Below are 20,677 nucleotides of genomic sequence, written 5' to 3' on the forward strand. Positions count from 1 at the left end.
GGACAAGAAAGTGAAAGGTAGAGGAGAGAGGGGAAACCTAAGGTAGAGATACAACCATGAAAGTGGCCATTAGCACATAGCAGTAGCATACCTGGGAGATGGTTTGATTAAAGTGCAAGGTGTCCATTGGAGAGCGATGAGAAATAATTTAGGAGACGTCAGTGGAGGCTGGATTTTGGAAGTCTGTGAAGGCCAGGCAATGGTATTTGGGCTTGATGTCCTTGGCCTCGTTGTTAAGAGGACAGTTGTTTGCTGTGACTTCCTAAGGCAGACTTCCAGTTTTGATGACAGCACTTCTTTTTCTGCTAGGCTTAGAATTCTCCAAATAGCTCTTCAGGTAGCCATTATGAATTTATTAGAATTGACAATAAATATGAAACTCATTGCCAGACCAGTGGGAAGCAAAAGGGGGCAAATGTAGATTTTCTCCACTAGAAAGGATAGAATAAAAGCAATGCTTGAGAAATATTGACATTTAGGATAGTTCAGCTGAGAGGCTGTTGCAATCTAGGTATGTAATATAATGCTAAGGTTGGTAGAAATTAAGAAAACAAGCTTGGGGAAAGTGTATTTAATGATTTGATGCTATTAGGTTTTTTTTTTTTTTTCCCCCTCCACAGTGGTAAGAAATTCCAGTTGGGTTATTATGTCAGGCTCCTTTCAAAAAAAAAAAAAAAAAGACTCCCTCAGGCTTTGTCAAATCATGGGGACTTTATAGAAAGATATGGTATTAGTTGTTATTGCTGTATAACTAATTATCACAAATTTGGGGGCTTAAACACACATATTTGTTTTTTCACATCTGGGGCATGGCCCAACTGGGTGCTCTGCATAGCTTCAATCTATGTGTCAGTTCGGGGTCTGCGGTCTCATTTCATGGCTTGACTAGGGAGGGAGCTGCCTCCAGGTGTATGTGGTTGTTAGCAGCATTCAGTTTCTTGCACGCCATCAGACTGAGGGCCTCAGTCTATTGGTGGCTATAAGCCAGAGGTGGCCCTCAGTTTCTTGACACATGGCCCTCTCAAAAGTGAAGCTTGCTTTTTCGAATCTAGCAAAGGAAAAAGCTTCCCTGTAAGATGATCATCACAATTGTAGGTATCATAATTGCATAGGTAACATCCATCGTTTCACCATATTCTCTAATGGTTAAAGACAAGTTCCAGTGCAGCCACTATAGAAAACAATATACAGGTTGTTCAAAAAATTAAAAATAGAACTACCATATGATTCAGCAGTCCCACTTCTGGGTACATACCCAAAGGAAATAAAATGACCGTCTTAAATAATATCTGCACTTCCATGTTCGCTGCAGCATTATTACCGGTAGCCAGTACATGTAAACAATCTAAGCGTTCATTAACAAACAAAGAAAATGCGGTGCGTATACCTACAGTGGAATACTTTTCCTCTTCACAAAAAAAACAGAGGAAAATCCTGCTTTTTCTGATAGCACTGATGAACCTAAGGGACGCTACGCTAAATGGAATAAACCAGACACAGAAAAAACATTTTGTATGATCTCAATTCTGTGTGGAGTATTGACAAAAATCATAGTAACAGAGAGTAAATGGTGATTGGCAGGGGCTGGGATGGAGGGGTAGTGGGGAAATGCTCATCAAAGGTTACAGACTTTCAGTAATAGGATGACTAAGTTCTGTAGACCCGGTGTGCAGCACGATGACTATAGTTAATAGTAATGTATCATACACCTGAAATTTGCTAAAAAGAGTTCATCTTAAGTGTTCTCACCACACACACACACACACACACACACACACAAAGGGGAACTATGTGGGTGATGGATTGTGGCAATCATTTCACATACATAAATATATCAAAACATCGTGTACACTTTAAATGTACAAATTTTTTTTTTTTTTTTTTTTTTTTTTTTTTTTGGGACAGAGAGAGACAGAGCATGAACGGGGGAGGGGCAGAGAGAGAGGGAGACACAGAATCGGAAACAGGCTCCAGGCTCCTAGCCATCAGCCCAGAGCCTGACGTGGGGCTCGAACTCACGGACCGCGAGATCGTGACCTGGCTGAAGTCGGACGCTTAACCGACTGCGCCACCCAGGCGCCCCTAAATGTACAAATTTTTAATTGATCAATAACACCTCAGTAAAGCTTGAAAAAAGCCATAGGTCCTGTTTAAGCTCAAGGGGATGGGATAACACTAAGGAATGAACACCAGAAGGTGGGATCATGGGTTGTCTCAGACTACCCACCACAGACACTAAGGGAGGCAGAAACCTCATTGGAGTTGTACTTCTACTGTTGGAAGAAGAGGAACAGTTATTTTGGCAACTAGAGGGACCCAGCATGGTCTAAGGACCTGTCACCTTAATGCTTTCAAATTGCCATTAAAGGGATTCTGTGACTTTGTGTCTATGTGTCTTTTTTTTTTTTTTTTTTTTTTTTTTTTTTATTTATTTTTGGGACAGAGAGAGACAGAGCATGAACGGGGGAGGGGCAGAGAGAGAGGGAGACACAGAATCGGAAACAGGCTCCAGGCTCCGAGCCATCAGCCCAGAGCCTGACGCGGGGCTCGAACTCACGGGCCGCGAGATTGTGACCTGGCTGAAGTCGGACGCTTAACCGACTGCGCCACCCAGGCGCCCCTATGTGTCTTCTCGTATGTCATTCGTTTCTTTCTGCTTCCACCCATGGCTGTGTTTTCTGCATGTTCTTGGACAGATGGGGAGAGAGATAGCCATAGGAAGAGAGAGAGGGGAGGTGCCTGGGTGGCTCAGTTGGTTCAGAGTTTGACTCTTGATTTCAGCTCAGGTTGTGATCTTGTGGTTCATGAGGTTGAGCCCTGCATTGGGATCTGAACTAACTGTGCAGAACCTGCTTGGGATTCTGTCTCTCCCTCTCTCTGCTCCTCCCCTGCTCATGTGTGGGTGCACTCATGTGCATGCACTCTCTCTCTTAAAATAAATACATAAACTTAAAAAAAATAGAGACAGAGAGAGATGTTCATGTTTGACAAAGATGTTTGTTGTGACAGATCATCACATAGGCCAGTCTACAGAATGGACACCCTTGATTCATATATTACCCCTAGCTGGAAGGAGGTGGTTTAACTGTTGTAGCTGAACCACTTTTGTTCAAGGAACAGTTTAGGGTGTCTTTCACTAGAGCACATGATTGGGCATTTTAAGGAGGGATTAGGAAACGACACATACCAGTTATCCAGTGGTTATATAGAAATCAAAAGCCTATAAATAGCTAACTTATCATTTATTAATACTGTCCTTCTTTCTAAAGAATGAGAATTTGTGGTAGCTTACAGAGATATATTAAATACCACGATAAGGAATCAAATAAGTGTGAAGTATGATAAGGGAGAAATAAGAACGCAAAGTGAATTGATTGGTGAGGTCAGTGCATACATTATATACCATAAACATTTATTAAATATGTGCTACAGATTTGGTTTTGAGTTTCTTCACAGCCAGAGCCAGAGGAAAACACAAAATGCCTATAAAAATGATTCGCATGGGGTGCCTGGGTGGCTCAGTCGGTTAAGCATTTGACTTCGGCTCAGGTCATGATCTCACGGTTCATGGGTTTGAGCCCCACGTCGGGCTCTGTGCTGACAGCTCAGAGCCTGGAGCCTGCTTCGGATTCTGTGTCTCCTTCTCTCTGCCCCTCCCCTACTCATGCTCTGTCTCTTTCTATAATAAGATGTTTTTAATAAACATTAAAAATTTTTTTTCAAAAAAATGATTTGCCTATTACTAAAAAGAATAATTTTCTCTGATGGTGTCATCATCATAATAATGGCAACCATTTGTTGTGCACATTTAATGGGGCCAGACACTATGTTTAATATGTTAAGTATAAATTCTAACATTACCTCCATTTCACTGGTGGGAAATTGGAGATTACAAGATTAAATGTATCTTCTAAGGTCACAAGGTGAACAAGAGGTTGGACTGAGATCTCTCTGGTTCCAAATCCATCATTTCTCCATTGCACACTGTGGGGCTGAGTGAGCTGTGGTGGGTAGGTGATGGGGAAAACTGCACCCGTTGCTTTCCTTGGCCTTTCCTGCCTCTCCTCTGTCCTTGAGCCCTTCATGCTGCTTCCTGCCTCATGCTGGTACCCCACAAATGCCAGACTTTGCTTGCACAGCTGTTCTTTGACTGTTTCTAACACTCCAGACTACCTTTTGATTTGCTTCTTCCTTCAATTTCATTTCCATATTGATCAATGTTCTATTCGATGAGTCCATTTTTAAAAATTTGATTTTATTCTTCTTTCATTTATTTTTCTTTTCTATTTTCTTCCATTTTGGTTCCTAAGAAATTTGAGGTAATTTTTTCCCCTTCTTTTTCCTGGTTGTCATTGAGGCTTGTTGCTTTATACACTATAGCAAATAGGCAAAAATTGAGCATTTTTGTTTTCAAGTTACACAATATCTGACTTCCTCCCATGTATTGTAATTTATTCTTCAATTAACAATAGAGATGGTAGGACTGCTATTGGCTTTGCAAGTCCTGTTTACAAAATGTGAAGCAATATTTACATATTTTAAGAGTTAAACATTTCCTGAGTAAATATTTATAATTGGTCAAGTAGAATTGAATTTGGTTATTGTTTTGCTAGTTGTTAAATTTGATTCTGTTGTGAGGAGGACTATTTAATCTTGCCATTATCCATCTCTCTGGCCTAATAAGATGGTAAATATATGTCAGCAGAAGTTCATCAACATCCAAATGTAAGTGGACATTTGTGAAAAATGTATGGTAACGGTTATGCAAACAATGTTTGTAAGAATAGTTAACAGAATAAGCAGGGTGAATGTTATTAGTTTCCTATTGCCGCACAACAAATTGTCCCAAAACTTAGTGGCCTAAAACAGCAAACATTTGTTATCTTATTTCTGTGGGTCAGGAATCTGGGCATGCCTTAGCAGAGAGGCAATGAAGGTGTTGGCCAGAACTACCGTATCATCTAAAGACTTGACCAGGGCAAAGTCTGCTTTCAAGTTCACCCCCATGTTTGTCAACAGAATTCAGTTCTTCACGGCTGTTGAACTGTGGGCCTTACTTCCTCCAAGGCTGTTTGTCAGAAGCTGATATCAGTTCCTTGCTACCTGGGCTTCTCTGTAGGGTGGTCCTCTGTGTGGGAGCTGGCTACCTTTGGGGGAAGCAAGAATGAGTGCTGCAGTTGGAATCTAGTCTTTCTAAAACATAATCTCCAAAGTGATATCCCAGCACTTCTGTCTTATTTTGTTCTTTGAAAGCCAGTTAGTAAACCCACAAAAGGCAAGGGGATTATAAAAAACAAGGGCATGAATACCAGGAGGGGATCATTGGGAGCCATCCTGGAGGTTTGCCTACCACAGAGAGTGAAACTAACACTAACTTAATGCTGCCTAGCATCACTTCATATTAGAGGACAGAACTGGGACTAACGAGGAAGAAAAAGCAGCTGGCACTCCAAGTTCAAAAACTAAGAATAGGGTCTTTCTCTTCCCAAAGTTTCAGAACATGTACTAGATGGGGTAAACAAGTATGTAGGATGGAAAGAACTAAGGACCACTAAAAGTAAAAACTTCAGACACCCACTACTATAGCAGAATCAGCATTTACTCTTAGGCCCAGCATTTTAAGGGCAACCAGGAATGAAAAGAACATTGACTTGGGAATCAGACTTCATCAGAATTCCAGCTTTCTTGTAACTACTGGTAGATTCACATTCTTAGGAAAGTCATTTAAGTTCTTTGGGGTTTATTTTCATTTCCTATAAAATGGGGATGATAGTATGAAATATTACTACCTATATTTGTGAGGCAGGTATTTAGAGCCATGATAGTTACACAGTACTAGATGGCAACATAGTTCTACTGTGCCGCTATACTGAAAACTAAGGATGCAAAATCTTTGTTTTTTGAAACACATGGTGCTTTCTAACTACTTACAAATTTTATTTTATACGCTTTTGAAATCACTTTTCAGACTTAGACAAATATTTTAATGTTTCACTACCATGCATTATCTCAAAAGTATGAATGATATAAATTCATTTAATTCCAAGGGGTTCTTTCGATTTTTTTGTCCAACCCCTCTGAATCATTTTTAAACACAGAATTGCCAATGCCCTATTTAGTTACGACTTAATTTTTTTTTTTTTTACACTTATTTTTGAGAGACAGGGGTAGGGAGAGTGGGGCTTGAACTCACAAAACGTGAGGCCATGTCCTGGGCCGAAGTTGGAGGCTTAACCAACTGAGCCACCCAGGCGCCCCGTTATGACTTTTAATAGTATACTTCACTTAATTCAATATCAAAATAAATAGTTTCAATATTTAGTCAATATAAAACATTGTTTATGTTCTCTCTCTCTCTATATATATATATTGGCTAACATATTAAGGTTTTGCAAACCTGCGTGGTCTTCCTTACAGCACATCACCTACGAACTATTAGGACACATGCCTGCCGTATTTGGGACTGAAGCCTCGCTGCACATGTCTTTTAATAAATTATTAAAAAAAAATTTTTTTTCCCCCTCCCTTCACAGAACATGCCTTAAAAAAAAATATTTCCCGTTGTCTTTTTGCTCTACATTATGGTGACCGCCACAACTCGGTCTCCTAATGAACTTTAAGTTTTGCTTTGAAACCACGTATAACCTTAGGAAGACATCCAGACCACAGCAAGGCGCTGTACGCCCTTGGGCTAGGTGGCTAGAGCGTTAGCCGACGGGGGCGGAGCCTATGGTGACGTAGGCCGGGAAGCCGCGGGGCGGGGGGCGGGGCTGCGCGCTCCCGGAAGTGGCGCGTTACGTCGCTGTGCGTGCAGGCGGCTGCGTCGGGCTGCAGGAGAAGATGGCGGTCTCCACAGGTCGGTTCCCGGGCTGGGCTGCCTACTTTCCCACTCCAACCCGGCTCTGCCCCTCCGCCTGCTGCTGGCGGCCGGGCACTGATCGTGTGGGAGAATCCAGAGTGCGCCTTCTCGGACACCGTGCTACCCGTGGAGCGAAGCCCGGGAGCTGGGAGGGTCCGGGCGGGTCGGGCGCCGGCGCCGAGGGCCCGGGGCGGCCGTCGGGGGTGGCGGGTCGTGCTTGCGCGTCGGCCGCGCGCCCGCGAGCTGGGGGCGGGGTGGCTCCGGCGCGGGCGCACACGCAGGGGCTAGCGGGTGCGGGTCAGATCGCTGAGCGGAGGGCAGTGTGGGAGGGAGGAGAGGAGGCCCAAGGTGGGCAGTGTCAACCTCGGGCACGGAAGGGTTTCGGGTAAGGGGCGTCCTGGATCGAGGGGGGGTCCCGTTCTGTTGGACTTGCCTTTATATGGGTGGAGGAGGAGAGGACTAAGAAGAGGACTGTTGCTGTTTGTAATAAGGGAGAAATGATGATCATTCTTACCTGGCTGAATACGTGTTGTTATTTTTATTCATTTAAGGGCAAAAGTGTAGTGCAAGAAAAATAAAACCATAGAGCAAGAAAACGCCAATTTAAGAAGTGGTCTGTTTCTTAGACTGTTCAACTCCTCTCTTGTACTGAGTACAGTGTTTGGTTTCCAACGAGCAGAGACTTTGAAGTTAAATATTAATACTGAGATTTTCGAAACTTGACCATTTTACAATATGTTAAAATGAAAATGTTAAGTTTTACTACTTAACGTCTGATCTTTCATTTCTCCTAATTATAATTGAAACCAGGCTATAGAACAGTGTGATTTAATATTTCATGCCATCATTGCATAATAAAACAAAATTTTAAATGTATATGTGCTAAAAAGTGGAAGGTTGCAGTATATGTTATTGCAATTTGTAAGGTCATACCTTGGGATACATTCAATATACATTTTAATGGAAAGTTATGTCTTTTAAGTCTAATCTTTAATGTGTACAGGTGTCATAGGTGATAGGATCTTTACCAGTTTTAGCGTTGGGGAGTATTTCGGCATACTTGAGGTGTTAGCGAACTAGTAAAAACAAGGATTATTTTAAAAATGAGATTTTAGTGTTACAACTTTATTGTACTTCCTGTCGGAAATCCAGCGTGCTTGCGAATGGGGCCATATCCCTCTTATTGTGCTTGGTACTATGGGTTCTTGAAAATTCAGTAATAAAATGGTACATTTTAATTTGATAGTTTTCATTTTGTGGATTGCATTGTTTATTTAAACATGTTTCCCCCCCCTAACATTATACATATGAGAGTGTGGAAATATTTTGAAAAGAACAAATATTAGTTGTTAGTAGTGGCGGATACTTTTCGTTATCCACTTTCAGTTATCTTTTAAAGAAGTCGAATATAAGTTATAAAGATGTTGCTGATTGTTGGCACATTTCCTTATACATTGGAAGCCTGTATTTTCTAGTTTATATTTCATCATCACAATTGTTATATTTTCATCCTGTTTTCAGATTTATGAAATATGATACCTTAGCATAACTAATAAGGATGTATTTTAGGCATTTGAGGTTTTTTCAATGAAATTTATTTTGAAACTATTGCTAAAAACTTGTCTTGGTCAATTTCAGTATTCTGTTTATTCATTTTGTATGCCTTACATAATTCACAGTATTGTGGAACTGAGAGGAAGACGAGTGCAGAAGCAGCTTTGGACTTTTAAAATTATACTTTCTGTTAGCTATACTTTTGTATTCTTTGTGGGGAAATAGTACCTGTATATTTGTGAAATAAATATAATATAGCTTAAAATTTAAAACGAGATGAGGTAGGTCATGTAATAATGTACATGTTTTGGGGTGCTTGGCTGGCTCATTCTGAGGAGCATGGGATTCTTGATCTAGGGGTTGTGGGTTCGAGCCCAATTTTGGGCATAGAGATTATAAGAAAAAAAATAAACTTTGAAAAAAAATCATTAAACAATAATATACATGTTTTTTATTTAAGACAAAATAATCTTGATAAAAATAGTTATTTGCTGGGCTAAAAAGAATAGATACCTGACAAATATTTTTGATCCTTACTAAGGCATTATATTTTAATGTACATTATCTAAGTCATATACTTTTATCCTTCCTCTTACTAGAAGAAAAATTGGGGAAAAAAATTCCAGCTAGCCTGAGATTTTTAAGCTGAAACATACTTTGCCATACCATTTGATCCTCTTTTATTTAAGAGGGGAGGGCGCAGAGGGGAAGAGAGAGATTCTTTCTAAGTTTTATTAAAAAATATTTTTTTAAAAGTTTATTTATTTATGAGCGATAGAGACAGCATGAGTGGGGGAGGGACAGAGAGAGAGGGAGATACAGAATCCTAAGGGGGCTCCAGGCTCTGAGCTGTCAGCACAGCTGACATGAGATCATGGCCTGAGCTGAAGTTGGACGCTTAACCGACTGAACCACCCAGGTGCCCTGGAAGAGAGAGAGAGTCTTAAGCAGGCTCCATGCTCTGTGCAGAGCCTGATAGGGGCTCAATCCTGGGACCCTGGGATCATAACCTGAGCCAAAATCAGGAGTTGGACGCTCAACTGACTGATCCACCCAGGTGCCCTTGGTCTTCTTATTTTGCAGACGAGAAAAATGAAGGCTAAAATATTACAAGATTTTACACAGTTGGTTAGTGATGGATTCAAGGTTAAAATTTGCGTTTTTGTTTTTATTTTGTTCTCAGTCTTGTGTTCTTTCTGTTATGAGGAACTGTGCGGTTTGAAATATTCCTCAATCATGAATCTTACTCCCTTTTAGGCTTGAGAGTGGCTTTCACACTTCTCTTTCTAGCAGAATCTTTGTTTCAGACTTAGATGTTTCTTGTGGATGGAAGTTGGGCTGTGGTGGAGACCCACTGGCTAGCTCCCCCGTTTCCAAGAGGCAGAGTCACCTTTGGAGGTCAAGAGGATTTCACTTAAGAACCACTACTTTAAGGAATAGAAATTTATTAGTACATTTAGTACCTTTGATTCAAAAATTTAATTAGATCCCACTACTAATAAAAGAGTTAGTTAGATGAAAAAGCGCGTGCCACACTTTCTTAAAAAATAAATTTAAAATTTTAGGATAATTTTAATTTTGCAGTAAAGTTGTAAAGATAGTACAGAGAAGATTGTACACGGGAGTACCTGATGTTCATTTTCTGTCTCAGGATCCCATCCAGGATACATTGTTAAATGAAAATTTAAAATTTCTTATCACTTAAAGAAGTTGTGGTTTATATATACAATGGAATACCACTTGGTAATGAGAAAGAATGAAATCCTGCCATTTGCAACAACGTGGATGGAACTGGAGGGTATTATGTTAAGTGAAATAAGTCACAGAAAGATATTATATGTTTTCACTCATATGTGGAACTTGAGAAACTTAAGACCAATGGGAGAAGGGAAGGGGAAAAATAGTTTCAAACAGAGAGGGAGACAAACCCATAAGAGACTCTTAAATACAGAGAACAAACTGAGGGTTGATGGGGGCGTGGGAGAGGGGGAAATGGGTGATGGGCATTGAGGAGGGTACTTGTTGGGATGAGCACTGGGTGTTGTGTAAGTGATGAATCATGGGAATCTGTCCCCGAAACCAAGAGCACACTGTATGTTAGCTAACTTGACAATAAATTATGTTAAAAAGATAAATAAAAAATAAATTAAAAAAGGAAAAAAATAGGGGGTGCCTAGGTGGCTCGGTCGGTTAAGCGTCCGACTTCAGCTCAGGTCACGATCTCGCGGTCCGTGAGTTCGAGCCCCGCGTCGGGCTCTGGGCTGATGGCTCAGAGCCTGGAGCCTGCTTCCGATTCTGTGTCTCCCTGTCTCTCTGCCCCTCCCCCGTTCATGCTCTGTCTTTGTCTGTCAAAAATAAATAAATGTTAAAACAAAAAAAAAAAAAAAAGGAAAAAAATAAAATTTTTCATCACTTGAGTTACACTAGTGGGGTTCTAATCTCTGAATGCAGATGATTGTAAAATATCTTTAAATAACGAGAGACTCAGAAAAGAACGGAATATTTTTGTCTTTGATAGTAGGTCTGTGTAAGCCATAAGGTTGAAAAACGAAACGGTAAGTAAAACTTACTACCTTCTTCAGAAGTGGGCAGCATTGTGTATACTGGAACAAGAACTGGATTAGCAGTGCTTTAATTCCACTGCTGCCTCTGACAGATTAGTGTGGCATGCTAGGCATGCCACTGAATCTCTTAAACCTTGCTTTGCCCATCCCTTCCGTGAAAGGTTGGGCCACATGATTTTGTTTTCCCTATCTTCAGGATGATGATATGCAGGCAGACCTTGGGAGTAGGAACAGAAGAGGTGTGCATGGTGTGTAAATCATAACATAGAACCTGGGAACTGGACAATATAAGAGCCAAATTGTAGTAGTCTAGTACATTTCCCTCTTGAGACTTTAATAACTGGCTTGATAGATTTTTCTGTGTCTGTTAGCAACCTGGATCCTCTTGATACATGTTTGCTTTTGACAATATGATTAAATCGTACAGCCTTTGCTGTACATGCATTCATCCCTTTGCACAATACTGCAGGATGGTAAAAATGACCATGCAGACTGAGACTGTTCAAAGCAATCTTACTAAGAAAAACTGTTAGTCCGTGACCTTTGAAAATGTTTGCTTAGATATTAAAAACTCTTTGTGGTTATAAGTATTTAGGAAAATGAAAAAAAATAGTAAAACTAATATTTGTTCAGTACTGTAATTTAAAAACGAGACGTTAAGAATTGAAATGTTTTATTTGTAAAAAATTTGTCAAGAGTAGTTTGAACAATGCTTGACTTTTTCTTCTCATCATACACTTACGATGTGGAGCAAGCATCTTTTCTGTGCTTTGATAATTGTCATACTCCTCAGTTTGAATCACTTCCAGTATTTTATCCTTTGTGCTTTCGATGTTGGAAATAATCTCAGATTTCCTTTATTGTGAAGTTTTTCACTTCCTGTGGAACATTGCCATCCTTTTCTTGTAACTGCCTTCCTCATTTGCATCCATAAGCCCCCATTCACACAGTTTGGGTGTTTGCTCATCTAGAGTCTTCCCAACACTTCCAGTTGCGTGTTTTTTTCTATAACTGCATTTACATTTGATTCACATTTCACGTCAGTGTTACCAGTTTTTTCTTTGCTGCACTTTGATCTTTGTTGGCTAATTTCTTTTTCTGGCTATTTTTATAGAATGTCACATGGGTTTACTACTGGCACACTACTATGAGCTTTGCTGTCTGTATGTGAGTCACAAATGTGCAGTGACCCATCACCAACTGACTTTGAAAGATGTGAAGCGACTGGCCACTGGTTAGGATGCTCACCTATTATTTACATAGTGATTTGTGGACTGGGGAGCTTGCAACAAAATTTGTACTTAATGTGATTACTCATGGTTAGGGGACTGTGCTAACTGAAGCTTCATCCGTGATGTTGGGGGACTGGTAGTATTTAAACCATGCTGACTGAAAGCCATACAAATGGAAACTATGAAAAGGAAAGATTATCCTTAGTGGAAACATCCACTTGACCGATTACTTGGGGAGCTGTTTGACACAAAATTTCAAAGTGGATATGTGAGGCTTGTAGACTAGAATAAATGGAATAAAGTTCAGTGTTCAAAAGTTTGTTTCAAGTGTATTTGACTTTTTTAAAAGGAATGAATGTTTTATATAAATAAATTTTTTCTATGTTTTATATTAGAGAGAGAGAGAGAGAGAGAGAGAGAGAGCGAGCGAGCATGAGTGGGGGAGGGACAGAGAGAGAGGCAGAATCCGAAGCAGGCTCCAGGGTCCAAGCTGTCAGCACAGAGCCCATTGCGGGGCTCTAACTCATGAACAGCGAGATCATAACCTGAGCCAAAGTCGGACGTTTAACCGACTGAGCCACCCAGGCGCCCCAAGATGTTTTTATAAATAAATCTTTGAGATAATATGGTAAGACGGTCCTACAGTTGTAGGACTGGGTTTGGGAGTGATTTATTCTTCTTTACAAAGTCGTAGCTGATTTGTATAAAAGCAAATGTTATATTCAGTTTAAGTTAGAACTCCGCAAATTTTCGGATCACAGGAGAGACAGCCTGTGTAGGTCTTTACATATGTTGAAATAATAATTGTAATGGAAAGCACATTATGGATCATCTAGGCTTCACTTTATAGATGAGCTATGGAAATTTAGATAGGAAATGACTTACTCAAGATTACTTAGCTAGATGTTGAGTCCAGAGGTAGTTTCTTGATTTCAGGTTCTTTGATAACTGGTTCTGTATTACACTGTATAAACTTTGTTTGTTTTCATTTTGTGGGAACCTAACAATGTGATTTCATAAATAAATACCATTAGGATGAAGAGAAGACAGTTGATAGGGTCTAATGACATTGTATTTAACACTACATGTTTTAAGATGTAAATGATTGTGTTGAAAGAATAACAAAAAATTTAAGAACGTTGATATGTGTGTTTCTTAAATGTTTATTTTTGAGAGAGTGTGAGCATGAGAGGAGTGGGGGAGGGACAGAGAGAGGACAGATTCTGAAGTAGACTGTGTGCTGACAGCAGAGAGGCAATGCAGGGCTTCAACTCTTGAACCTTTAAGATCATGACCTGGGCCAAAGTCATATGCTTAACCAACTGAGCCACCAAGGCGCCTCAAGAAAATTGATATTAATAGCTAAATCTCATTATATGTTTACACAGATTTTTTTGTAAGCACAAATTTGGTGTTGCAGGCAAATGATTCTTAATGATTCTTTTATTGATTAATGATTCCCTTATGCTTCTTTTATTTTTCCCCCCCTTCTCCCATGGTCTTCTCTTAAGTTTCTCAAGATCCACATAGGAGTGAAAACATGGTCTCTGTCTTTCTCTGACTGGACTTATTTCAGTTAGGATAATACCTTCTAGTTCCATCCACGTTGCTGCAAATGGCATGATTTCATTTTTCTCGTTGCCAAGTAGTATTCAATTGTATATATAAACCATGTCTTCTTTATCTGTTCTTCAGTTGATGAGTTTTAAGGCTCCTTCCTAATTTGGCTATTGTTGAAAGTGCTGCTATAAACATTGGGGTACAAGTGCCCCTATGCATCAGCACTCCTGTATCTTTTGGGTAAATTCCTAGCAGTGCTATTGCTGGGTCATAGGATAGATCTAGTTTTAATTTTTTGAGGAACCACCACACTTGTTTTCCAGAGTGGCCGCACCAGTTTGCATTCCCACCAACAGTGCAAGAGGGTTCCTGTTTCTCCACATCCTTGCCAGCATCTGTTGTTTCCTGATTAGTTCATTTTAGCCAGCCTGACTGGTGTGAGGTTGTATCTCAGTGTGGTTTTGATTTGTATTTCCCTCATGATGAGTGACATTGAGCATCTTTTCATGTGTCTGTTGGCCGTCTGCATGTCTTCTTTAGAAAAGTGTCTATTCATGTCTTCTGCCCATTTTTTCACTGGATTATTTGTTTTTTGGGTGTTGAGTTTGATAAGTTCTTTATAGATTTTGTATACTAACCCTTTATCTGATATGTCATTTGCAAATATCTTCTCCCATTCCATTGGTTGCCTTTTAGTTTCGGTGATTGTTTCCTTTGCAGTGTAGAAGCTTTTTATCTTGATGAGGTCCCAATAGTTAATTTTTGCTTTTAATTCCCTTACCTTTGGAGATGTGTTGAGTAAGAAATTGCTGCAACTGAGGTCAAAGAGGTTGTTGCCTGTTTTCTCCTCTAGGGTTTTGATGGTTTCCTGTCTCACATTTAGGTCTTTCATCCATTTTGAGTTTATTTTTGTGAATGGTGTAAGAAAGTGGTCTAAATTCATTCTTCTGCAGGTTGATGGCCAGTTCTCCCAGTACCATTTGTTAAAGAGACTGTCTTTTTTCCATTGGCTACCCTTTCCTGCTTTGTCAAAGATTAGTTGGCCATACATTTGTGTATCCAATTCTGGGTTCTCTATTCTATTCCATTGGCCTATGTGTCTGTTTTTGTGGCAGTACCATACTGTCTTGATGATTGTAGCTTCGCAGTAGAGGCTAAACTCTGGGATTGTGATGCCTCCCGCTTTGGTTTTCTTTTCCAACAGTACTTTTTCTTTTTCAGTAGTACCCCAATAATTAATTTGGGGTCTTTTGTGGTTCCATGCAAATTTTAGGATTGTTTTTTCTAGCTCTGAGTAGAATGCTGGTGCAATTTTGATTGGGATTGCATTGAATGTGTAGATTGCTTTGGGTAGAATTGACATTTTAATGATATTTATTCTTCCAATCCACGAATATAAAATGTTTTTCCATTTCTTTGTGTCTTCTTCAATTTCCTTCATACATTTTCTGTAGTTTTCAGCATATAGATCTTTTACATCTTTGGTTAGGTTTATTCCTTGGTATTTTATGGTTCTTGGTGCAATTGTAAATGGGATCACTTTCTTGATTTTTCTTTCTGTTGCTTCATTATTAGGGTATAAGAATGCAACTGATTTCTGTACATTGACTTTGTATGCTGCAACTTTGCTGAATTCATGTATCAGTTTTAGCAGCCTTCTGATGGAGTTGTTTGGGTTTTCCACGTAGAGTATCATGTCTTCTGTGAAAAATGAAAGCTTGACTTCATCTTTGCCAATTTTGATGCCTTTGATTTCCTTTTGTTGTCTGATTGCTGATGCTAGGACTTCCGACACTATGTTAAACAATAGCGGTGAGAGTGGACATCCCTGTTGTGTTCCTGATCTCAGGGGGAAAGCTCTCAGTTTTTTCCCATTGAAGATGACGTTAGCTCTGGGCTTTCTGTATATGGCTTTTATGATTATTAGGTGTGTTCCTTCTATTCCAGCTTTCTTGAGGGTTTTTATTAAGAAAGGATGCTGTATTTTTCAAATGGTTTTTGTGCATCTATTGACAGGGTCATGTGGTTCTTATCCTTTCTTTTATTAATGTGATGTATCACATTGATTGATTTGCGAATATTGAACCAGCCTTGCAGCCCAGGAATGAATCCCACTTGATCATGGTGAATAATTCATTTTATATGCTGTTGAATTATATATATTGGGATGTTGGCCTGTAATTCCCCTTTTTTGTGGGGTCTCTGTCTGGTTTGGGAATCAAGGTAATGCTGGCTTCATAGAATGATTCTGGAAGTTTTCCTTCTGTTTCTGTTTTTTGGAATGGCTTGAGAAGGATAGGTATTAATTCTGCTTTAAACATCTGGTAGAATTCCTCTGGAAAGCCATCTGGCCCAGGAGTCTTATTTGTTGGGAGATTTTTGATTACTGATTAAATTTCTTTACTACTTATGGGTCTGTTCAAATTTTCTATTTCTTCCCGTTTGAGTTTTGGTAGTGTGTGGGTGTCTTAAGAATTTGTCCATTTCTTCCAAGTTGCCCTGTTTGGCATGCAATTTTTCATAGTAGTCTCTGATAATTGTTTGTATCTCTGAGGGATTGGTTGTAATAAGTCCATTTTCATTTGTGATTTTATCTATTTGGGTCCTCTCTCTCTTTTTTAATGTTTATTTTTGAGAGAGAGATGGAGTGCAGGCAGGGGAGGGGCAGGGAGAGAAGGAGGCACAGAATGCGAAACAGGCTCCAGACTCCGAGCTGTCAGCACAGAGCTCAATGTGGGGCTTAAACCCATGAACCGCAAGATCATGATCTGAGCCAGAGTCATGGCTCAGAGGCTTAACCGACTGAACCACCCAGGTACCCTGGTCCTCTGTCTTTTCTTTTTGAGAAGTCTGGCTAGGGGCTTATCATTTTTTTTTTTTTTTTCCAAAAAATCAGCTCTAAGTTTCATCGATCTGTTCTGTTTTTTTTTTGGATTCTATATTGTTTATTTCTGCTCTGATCTTTAATATTTCTCGTCTTCCTCCGGTCTTGGGGTTCCTTTGTTGTTCTACTTCTTGTTAGGTTTACTGTTAGATTTTGTATTTGGGATATTTCTTGTTTCTTAAGATAGGCCTGGATTGCAATGTATTTTCCCCTTAGGACTGCCTTTGCTGCATCCCAAAGGGTTTGGACTGTCATGTTTTCATATTCATTTGTTTCCATATATTTTTTAATTTTTTCAATTGCCTGGTTGACCCATTCATTCTTTAGTAGGATGTTCTTTAACCTCCATGCATTTGGAGATTTTAACTTTTTCCTGTGGTTGATTTCAAGTTTCATAGCATTGTGATCTGAGAGTGTGCATGGTATGATCTCAATTCTTTTATATTTATTGAGGGCTGTTTGTGACCCAGTATGTGATCTATCTTGGAGAATGGTCCACATGCACTCGAGAAGAATGTGTACTCTGCTTTAGGATGAAAAGTTCTGAATATATCTGTCAAGTCTATTTGGTCCAGTGTATCCTTCAGGGCCATTGTTTCTTTTTTGAATTTTCTGTCTAGATGGTCTGTCTGTTGTTGTAAGTGGAGTATTAAAGTCCCCTGCAATTACCACATTCTTACCAATAAGATTGCTTATGTTTGTGAGTAGTTGTTTTATATATTTGGGTGCTTCCGAATTCATTGTATAGACATTTAAAATTGTTAGCTCTTCTTGATAGATAGACCCCATAATTATTATCTAATGCCCTTCTTCATCTCTTGTTATGGCATTTAGTTTAAAATCTAGTTTGTCTGATATAAGTATGGCTACTCCAGTTTTCTTTTGACTTCCAGTAGCATGATAGATCTCCATCCCCTCACTTGCAATCTGAAGGTGTCTTCAGGTCTAAAATGGGTCTCTTGTAGACAGCAAATAGATGGGTCTTGTTTTTTTATCCATTTTGATACCCTATGTCTTTTGATTGGAGCATTTAGTCCATTTACATTCAGTGTTATTATTGAAAGATAGGGATTTGGAGTCGTTGCGTTATCTGTGGCTTTCATCCCTGTAGTGAGGTCCCTGGTCCTTTGTGGTCTTTGCAACATTCCACTCACAGAGTCCCCCTTAGGATCTCTTGTAGGGCTGGTTTAATGGTGATGAACTCCTTCAGTTTTGTTTGGGAAAACCTTTATCTCTCTGTCTATTCTGAATGACAGGCTTGCTGGATAAAGGATTCTTGGCTGCATATTTTTCCTACTTAGTACATTGAAAATTTCCTGCCACTCCTTTCTGGCCTGCCAAGTTTCAGTAGATAGGTCTGCTACTACCTTTATGTGTCATCCTTGTAGGTTAAGGCCCATTTGTCCCGAGCTGCTTTCAGAATTCTGTTTGTGTTTTGCCAGTTTCACTGTGATGTGTCATGCAGAAGATCAATTCCTGTTATGTCTGAAGGGAGTTCTCTGTGCCTCCTGGATTTCAATGTCTGTTTCCTTCTCTAGACTGGGGAAGTTCTCAGCTGTCATTTCTTTAAGTACACCTTTTGCCCCTTTTTCTCTCTCGTCTTCTGGAACTCCTATGATACAGACATTATTACGTTTCATTGAATCCCTTAGTTCTCTTAATTCTCCCTTCGTGGTCCAGAAGTTTTTTATCTCTTTTTCTCAGCTTCATATTTTTCCATAATTTTATCTTCCATATCACTTATTTTCTCCTCTGCCTTTTCAGTCCTTGCTGTCACTGCCTCTAGTTCACTTTGCACCTCATTTACAGCATTTTTTAATTCATCATGACTATTTTTTAGTTCCTTGATCTCTGCAGCAGTGGATTCTCTGCTGTCTTGTATGCTTTTTTCAAGCCCAGTGATTAATCTTATGACTAGTATTCTAAATTCTTGTTCAGTTATATTGTTTATATCTGTTTTGGTCAATTCTTTAGCTGTCATTTCTTCCTGGAATTTCTTTTGAGGAGAATTCTTCCGTTTTGTCATTTTGGCTAGTTTTCTGTCCCTTATGTGTTTTAAAAGCTTGTTACATGTCCTGCTCCTGCAAACACTACTATATTAAAGAGGGGTCGTAACACTGTCCAGGGCCTGGCCCTTCAGGAGCTGTTTTTTAGAGTGTGTTACTTGCTCTCTGTTGTTTTGACTCTGGCTGCTTTATCTCCCTGCTCGTAGTGATGGTTTGGACCCTCCACCAGGTGTGCTTTGAGTTGTTCGTGGAAGTAGTCCTGGAAAAGAAAACAAACAAACAAAACAGAAAAAAACCCAAAACACCAGCGATAGCAGAACAACAGGGTGAGGCTGTTCTTGATAGAAGAGGACTTATCCCTTACAAAGAGAGACGTGACAGGGGCAGGGAAAAAGAAAGGAAAACAAAATTGACCAGGCAGAGAAACTAAACGGTGTAATGCGGAGAGAGAGAAAGGGGGGGAGGGAGAGGGGAAATAAAGAAGGAGGTGTAGAACAGGCGTAAAGCGATAGATTGAAGGTGTCCGCTCAAACAAACCAACAACCAGAATAACCAGACCAGAGAAGGGAAGAAATAAGAAGGAGAAAAGGAAGGAAATATATATATATATTATGGACATTATATATATATTGGACAATTAATGTTATATATGTATTTGGACAATTAATATATATATATAATATTAATTGTCCAATATATATATAATATTAATTGCCACCACCAATTGGAAGTGGTGGCAGTTCTGGTTTGGAGGAGGGGCTGTCTGGTTCATCAGCATCAATATAGCTCCAGGAGAACCACAGTTAGCACACGCGGAGGGGCGTGGTTTGGTGTGGCGGGTCCCGCTGTCCCTTCCCTGAGGCCCCAGCTTGGTGATGGGGGGAAAAAAATGGCGACTCCCCCCCCCCCCCCCCCCCCCCCCGCCCCAGTCCTCAGTCTCTCCTCCACGGACTGGGTGTCCCACACCACTCTGTTCAGGCCATCGTCGCAGTGCTGCAGGCACCGTCCAGGAGGTTTATCCCGCTTGGACGACTCCCATGCCTCCCTGGTGCTCGGCTGGGATTCACACCCTGATGTCTTCAAGGAGCCCGCTCCCTGCGCCCGGCTTCTGGCAAGTGCTGCCCCGCGGCCCTGATACATGGCCTCTGGTTGGCGGTCGCAGGCAGGGCTGCTTGCCTTTGAACGGCTAAGCCCCTTCTTCCCACGCCACTCCAGGGCAGGGGACCGCTCTCTCCCACCGCGGGCTGGGCCTCCGAGCCCCGGGCTGGCCCCCCTTCTCCCCAGGTGCACGAACAGGGCAGGGCGCCCGGCCCCAGTCCGGAGGAGGCCCCGCAGTCAGGGGTTGGGTCTTTGTCGCCGGGTCGGTGGTTTTTCTCTCCCCCAGATACAGTCCTGTGCTTCCCCAGCCTCCGTTCCTCTTCCCTTTGTCTCTCTGCAGAAGGGGATCCCTCCCCTCTGTGCCTGTGCGATTTGGTTAATCTTGCGGTTCGCACTCGCCTACCTATGTATGGCCTGCCAGTCTGTCCCCGTGGGCCCCCAGAGACGTCTTTGTCACTCTGGAGCCCGGACTCTTGGAATTCAAAGTCCTTAGGCCTCTACACTGCTGTGTTTGAGGGACGAGGGCGCTTCGGGTCCCCCTGCTGCTCTGCCTTGTTGGATCTCCACTTCTTAGTTTATTCTAAAGAAAATGTCCTTTCCTACTTCTGGAATAAACATTGTTAGCTGCTTTCCTGGAGAATATTAAGTAACTAATATATTCTCCCTTGGTTTACTTATCTTACTGAGCTATCTATGGTGTATCTGAGCAAAGACTTCTCTAATAACTTATTGCATTGTATTTGAATCTTGAATGTATCTGCTTTCATGGTTGTCTTCACTGACAGAGTCTGTATTCCAGAAGTTTTTTGTATTCGAAGGTATAGTAGAGATGCTTCAGATGTATAATATTTGATTTGAAATTTTTTCAGATGTTTTTATTTCCATGTTTCATCACTTCCAAGACACATTTTAGTGTCCGA

General features: G+C 40.6%; 1 protein-coding gene across 1 annotated transcript in view; it reads left to right on the forward strand.

The window, feature by feature from the left end:
- Positions 1-7,133: 7,133 nt before the first annotated feature.
- The window catches only part of UBE2V2 (ubiquitin conjugating enzyme E2 V2), a 63,128-nt gene continuing 49,584 nt past the window's right edge, over positions 7,134-20,677 (forward strand). The window contains exon 1 of the transcript XR_009253325.1: positions 7,134-7,244. The gene's annotated coding sequence lies outside the window, so the exon portion shown is untranslated. The remainder of the gene's footprint in view (positions 7,245-20,677) is intronic.

Source organism: Neofelis nebulosa, chromosome 14 (genome assembly GCF_028018385.1).
Source record: "Neofelis nebulosa isolate mNeoNeb1 chromosome 14, mNeoNeb1.pri, whole genome shotgun sequence".
In the NCBI taxonomy this organism is placed as follows: Eukaryota; Metazoa; Chordata; class Mammalia; order Carnivora; family Felidae; genus Neofelis; species Neofelis nebulosa.